The following is a 6,323-nucleotide window of genomic DNA, read 5'->3' as shown; positions in this document are numbered from 1 at the left end:
CAGACAAAAAAAAAAGTCAGATTTTGAGTAACCGCTGAAAAAGCTGGAAGCCGAGTTTTACCTGAGAGACAATTATCTAATTGGAAAAATCTGCCCAAGGGAAATGACTTTCAGAAGGAAAATGGAGCTCCAAAAGAAAAATGTTGTATCAGAGGACCATTGCTTCAGGTTGCGTATTTTGAACACTAGAAAGAAAACTTTCATTATTGATAACTTCATGATCAGGGACCTCCCTGCAAGGCATCACTCAACAGAGTTAAATAAAGAAAGGAACAATGAACCCAGTATTATCACTTGACCGTGATTAAATGCCAGAAAAAATAAAAAGGAATTTTTTGCATGCTGTTAGGGCATTACTGTGTTGGTAAACCTTTGCTGTTGATAAGAGGGTATAATGTTAAAGAATCCATTTTTGGGAACCAGATTGCCTACATTTAATTTTTTTCTCCATCAGTTTCTAATTGGATGTCCTTGGTTTTTTAGCTGTAAACTAGACATAGTAATAGCATCAACTTCACAAGTTTGTTATGATGCTTAAACTAACACACGTAGAATGAATGGAATGTGGCCAGATAAAACAACATTAAAAAATTATTTCTTTAAAGAACAATTATGAATTGCTTAAGTAAGTAAATGTTAGACTTTTAAAAAATGGTTCCTTTATTATCAGCAAGCATCTTTACTGCTGTGTTTTCATATTAATTAATTAAAAAAGGACATATGCCCACTTTAATCAGACTCCCTTAACTCTGATACAATGGAAAAGTGAGACATTTTAAAATATATCTGGCCCAATGAAGAAGGTTAATAGCCAAGACATTTGCAGTAACTCATAAGCATGTATTCTTGAGTGATGTCACATCCTAAAGCACTTGCTCATCTGCCATTACTTGGGAACAGTAGCTTACGGCAGTCAAAAACCTGAAACTTCCACATGGTCATGGTTATGAACCAGGAGATAGGGAATTAAGCAGAATCAGAAAAGCAGATGTTGACTCTTAGTCAGGAGTCAGTACAAGACCTCACAGAAAGATAGAATGACTCATGGTTCTGGGCCTCTTAGAACCATGGCCAATGTGACTAACATGTTAACAAATTAAATGCCTTCTCCAGGGTAGTCAAAAAGAGGTCTTGGATTTCCTAATGGACATTTCAGTAAGCAAGACTGAGGTAAGGCAGAGAGAGATCCCAGAAGACTGAGACATTGGGGATTGTGAAGATTCTTGGGGTGGGAGGGAAGATAGGAAAATAATTCTGTAAAGCTGCCTTATTTACATGTTCATGTCGTCTGACTCTCTAATGTGCCTTGGAATCTAAGTTAGTACCAAGAAAATGAGGAGGAATCCCTGCTCTACAAAAGCTATTAGTTTGCTAGTTAGCTAATAATTGATAGACGAATGGAAAGATAGCTTATAGATAAATAGGTAAATATATATCATTTAACATGCATAGAGATCATCAATTCAAGCATTAAACTCAGTAATAGCTCTGCCTTACTGATTTTCCATGTCACTGTCTCATAATTTGGGGGGAAACTCTCACCTATTATCTGCCTGCAGTGTTTTTGAGTGATCATGAAATGCCAAGCACTACGCTAAAAGACATGTATGCATTTCCAAGAGATTCGTGCGCATTCTGCAAATTCAAAGTGCTATTATTATCCCCATAGTATACATGGGAAGACTGAATCTCAGAAGGTAAAAGTTCATCTTCCAAAATCAAACAATTCATACATGCGGATTTGTGATTTCCAACCCAGGTCACCCTGATTCCCTCCTGAGTGCTTAGGCTTTACCAGAAGCTACCCTCAAGTCAAGTCTTGAGATTTTGCAGTGGATGCCTCCTGGCCAGCCTCCAGAAACCCACATATGGCACCAATTCAGTAAGAATATCTGGAGTGGAACTCAGACATTTGTAAGTTTTTAAAGTTCCCCAAGTGAGTCCAATGTGTGGCTAAGGTTGAGAACACTCCTCTATTCCATTTAAAATTTCATAGCTTTGAATTTTTTCTTTACCTAAAATTTCCACAGAGAATCACGTGGCCTCCTATTTTCATAAATGAAAAAATATTTTTCTTGAAAATTTATGTCCAAATGCATGTCTAACTATTCTCAAAACTCTGGAATGCTCCTAGAAAGCCTAATCCAAATGCTTGTTTCCTACTTTCATTTTTAATTAGTTCATTGCTTTTTATCTCACGGATCAGAGTATTTAAATACTTAAGTAAGTTTACAGTGATCAGTAGCATGAATGATTAAGGGTTGAGAATTTGCATCTGGCATGTTAGGTTTGTGTCAAAATTAAGTAGCATAGAAAGGAGTCTCAGAATAATGCCTGCCACATAGTAAAACACTCAATAAGTTTTAGTTATTATCATTGTTATTTTGTGCATGACAGGAGAGTATGTTCCCCTTTGTCAGGTATATATTCACTTAGTGATAAGGATGTAATCATATCACGTATGTGCCAACTCTCCCCAACTCTAAAAGGTCACTGTTTGCTCGTCAGAACTAGGCACATCACGATCCTGTCACAGGGCTGGCAAACAGAAAACTTACCGCCAAGTTTCTTTTACCTTCGCTGTTGAAGGTGAGCCTCAAATACTTGGTCTGAACCAATTCTTCTGATCTGCCACTATTACTGCCCACTTATTTTGTTGTCTTCGAACAGCACTCCAGCAATTCTGCTCCACTCCCAAGTTGATACTGTAGTAATTAAGACAAGTTCTAGGTCTGGCGTAGCACATGGAGTTTGCTACATGGTCTGGAGCCTCCCCCAGGGTCAGAATGTAGGGGGGGACCTTGCAGTGGATACAGTGGTGAGGTTGCAGGCTCTCAACAGTACACACTCAACAGAACTTTGACTCAACTGACACAGTAACATTTGTATCATAACCTTACAAGGGCTTTCAATTTAGTAATGAACACTGTACCATATATTTGGCAGGTAGGCTCCTTTTTTCTGCTGCTATTTTTTTCCCTGTAGATCTCAGCCTAAAGGCTATGGGATTTTTTTTTTTTAATGAATGACAGACTGTTTTGTATACATCTCTTCTTATCTCTGTGCTGCAGTATATTTTGCTTACGCCATTTATTTTCTTCCTTTTTCTGTTTCTGTCAACATATGCTATTCCATTTCACCTCTGAGAGGTACATCTTTTAAAGATGGCCAAGAAAATTTGAAAAGAGAATGTGAATTGATCGTCATGTACAGAAATGATTAGTTAGCTTTATTTTGAAATTTGAGAACTGTAATCAAAATTCCCATGGAGACAAAGATAGGGATATTCACAGAGGACCTGGTCAAGTTCTAGAGGCCATCCAGAAATTCCCTTCTTTTTTTTTTTTTAATATGTATTTATTTTTGAGAGAGACAGAGACAGAGTGCGAGCAGGGGGCAGAGAGAAAGACACAGAATCGGAAGCAGGTTCGAGGCTCCAAGCTGTCAGCACAGAGCTTGGCACAGGGCTCAAACCCATGAACCATGAGATCGTGACCTTAGTTGAAGTCAGACCCTCAACTGACTGAGCCACCCAGGCGCCCCAGACATTCTTGAACAGAGAAAGTCTTGAGTCTTGAGTCTATGCAAACAGACAGTGGAGCATAATATCGATACAGGACATTAAAACGGCCAAATGTACTACATTCTCTCAAAGTTCAGATGCACATAGTAGCTGAGGGATGTCTGATACCATCGCCTCTGTCCAGATGGCCAAGGCCAAGACCAAGGTGGCCTGCTCAGAGCCATGGCAAAAGCCTGTCAGTCTGGGCTCGTCCAGAAATTTACCAAAGCAAGATGGGAAAAAAAGCTCCCTGTTACTTGGAAATTAATCACTTGGCATTGGGGATATTTGTCACACATCATAAAAAACAGTACCAAGGAGTAAATTATGCACATTTGGAAAACACACCAAGCATTAAATTGTGCCTCAGTGTATTAACATGTCTTGGTAACCTTAAACACTTTGCATAATTTTGCAAATTGCCTACATCATACACAGTGAGTGGCTTGACTTGTTTACATATTTAAACAAGAGATTCTCATTCCAGCTTTATATGATATGATATTGTCATCTCCATTGGTATATGTGCATTAACAGTCCTTGCAATTTTATACTTCAGTGCCCATTCTCTGGAGGTACACATTTGTATGATACTGTAAGAGAAAAGACTTAAAATCTTATTATTCTAGTACTCACAGCCAAAATCAGATATTGACCACCGTATCCTAAATCACACCCTATCTGTGGTTTGTACTAGGTGTCATAGGACCCAATATTTTTACATTTCAGAACAAGAGTGGATATGACAGAGTTTTATACTAGGGTGGAGCTGAGCTGCTACCTATTATTCTATAATGCAAGAAATTTAGACCCATGTCAGAGCTAGAAAAAAATCCCTCTCAGTGTTCTTCAAACACTTCAAATGGTATGGCCTGTTAAAAGGAATCACACAGAACCTCAGTCTCTTCCATTCTAAATGGAATCATATCAACCTCTTTCCCTCAGAAAATTCTTGTAAGGTTAAAATAATGGGACATAAAGAAACATCAGATAAATTAAATGGAGATTTATAATAGTAACATTATTGCTGGCTCTAATAATAAAATAGCTATCTGATATTTCCATGAATGTTTTTTTCTCCAGCTTCATTAAAGAATCTTTAAAGCCATAATTATCTAAATAGTATAATCACTTCTCGGCCTTTTGGCTAAGATCAAGCGTAGTATCTAAATAGTATAGCCATTATAATTTATGAAACTTCTGTTTCTAATTTTTTTTTGAGAGAGTGCACATGTGCACACGAGTGGGGGAAGGGCAGAGGGAGAGAGAGAATCCCAAGCAGGCTCCCTGCCCAGTAGGGAGCCTCAACCATGCTCTGTTGCACAACCATGAGATCATGACCTGAGCCTAAATCAAGAGTCGACTGCTTAAGCAACTGAGCCACCCCGGCAGCCCTGAAATTATGTTTTATGAAAGGTTTGCCCACCTGACAGATGTTAATTTGCAAGTCATGTTTTTTCACGTGTGCTCAGAGATATGCCTTTATCCCTTACTGTAAACGAAGATCACAAACAACTTCCTACTAAGAGAACATGGTGTCCATGTGGAAACTTGATCCTAACAACTAGGACCTTATAGTCCTTCAGGGTCTTCTTCTGAAGATGTTATCACATCCACCTTACTGAGGAAGGGACTCAATCATAGAGAGTGGGGACTAGTACCAAATCCCTCAAGTTTCTAATTCAACTGCTTTCAACAGCTCCTCAGGACCTCTCAGATCCACTGCTTCTCTCCCCTTTAGTTTTACACTTGTAATTACATTATTTACGGTCATCAATTAACTTGCCAAAATTTCACCTTCATTGCCACATAAATAAATGGATAAGTAGTCTTTAGTTCTTAACAGAGGCTAATAAAACACTGTCAATTTTTTGCCAGTGGTTTAAGATATTGAGAAGTCTCACTCCACAGATGCCTGATCCATATTTTCTCACTTCTTGGAACTATGTTTCTCTCTCTATGCCAAACAGCAAGCCAGAAAGTGAGCAACTGTGCATGCTATGGCTAGTTTTTTCTTGTTTTGTTTTGTTTTGTTTAATTAATCTATTTATTTTTGAGACAGAGCTGTCAGCATGGAGCCCAAGGCAGGGCTCAAACTCGCAAACCCTGAGATCATGACCTGAACTGAAATCAAGAGTAAGATGCTTAACCAACTGAGCCACCCAGGCATCCCATGACCAGCTATTTACCCAGCAGTGTGAACAACACGTTGGAAGTCCCTTTCTGTGCCAATGGCTTTAGCTTGTGCAAATCCCAGTTTCTAGCCTCAGTGTCCTCCCATGGATATGTTAGGGAGGAATCTCTCAAAACAGTTCTAAAGACATTCCAAATCCAAAGTGTTATCTGAATTCTCCTTGATATCATACTGGATAAATTTTAGCAACAATTTTAAACTTAGCAAACAAAAATGGTTTCTCTTCATAAAATTCAGGGATTAGTCAAATTATAGGGTGAAACAAATAGGATGAGATTTCAGACATTCATTAATTGATTTTAATGTTATTCATTCATTCATTTATTCGTGTGTTCAGTTTGGACAGGAGGTGTAACAAAGTGATTTGATTTTCACTTCTTATTCTATGGCACTTGATTATGATTGGTCTGTACCCAGCCATCTGTTCCTGTTTCCTCATTTTCCCTTCATCCTCCACCCCAAATATGACTCCTCTTCCCTCACAGGCATTCACACTGACACGTCTTTTTTTTAAGTTTATTTATTTTGAGAGAGAGAGCGTGCATACACATGAGTAGGGGAGGGGTG

The 6,323-nt window shown here is 38.5% G+C and overlaps 1 pseudogene; it reads left to right on the top strand.

The window, feature by feature from the left end:
* Nucleotides 1–4,689: 4,689 nt before the first annotated feature.
* On the top strand, nt 4,690–4,855 carry LOC113600049 (uncharacterized; annotated as a pseudogene).
* The last annotated feature ends 1,468 nt before the right edge of the window (nt 4,856–6,323 follow it).

Source organism: Acinonyx jubatus, chromosome C2 (genome assembly GCF_027475565.1).
Source record: "Acinonyx jubatus isolate Ajub_Pintada_27869175 chromosome C2, VMU_Ajub_asm_v1.0, whole genome shotgun sequence".
Taxonomy (NCBI): Eukaryota; Metazoa; Chordata; class Mammalia; order Carnivora; family Felidae; genus Acinonyx; species Acinonyx jubatus.
The sequence above is the reverse complement of the archived record's forward strand: the minus strand, read 5'-3'. Positions and strand labels throughout refer to the sequence as shown.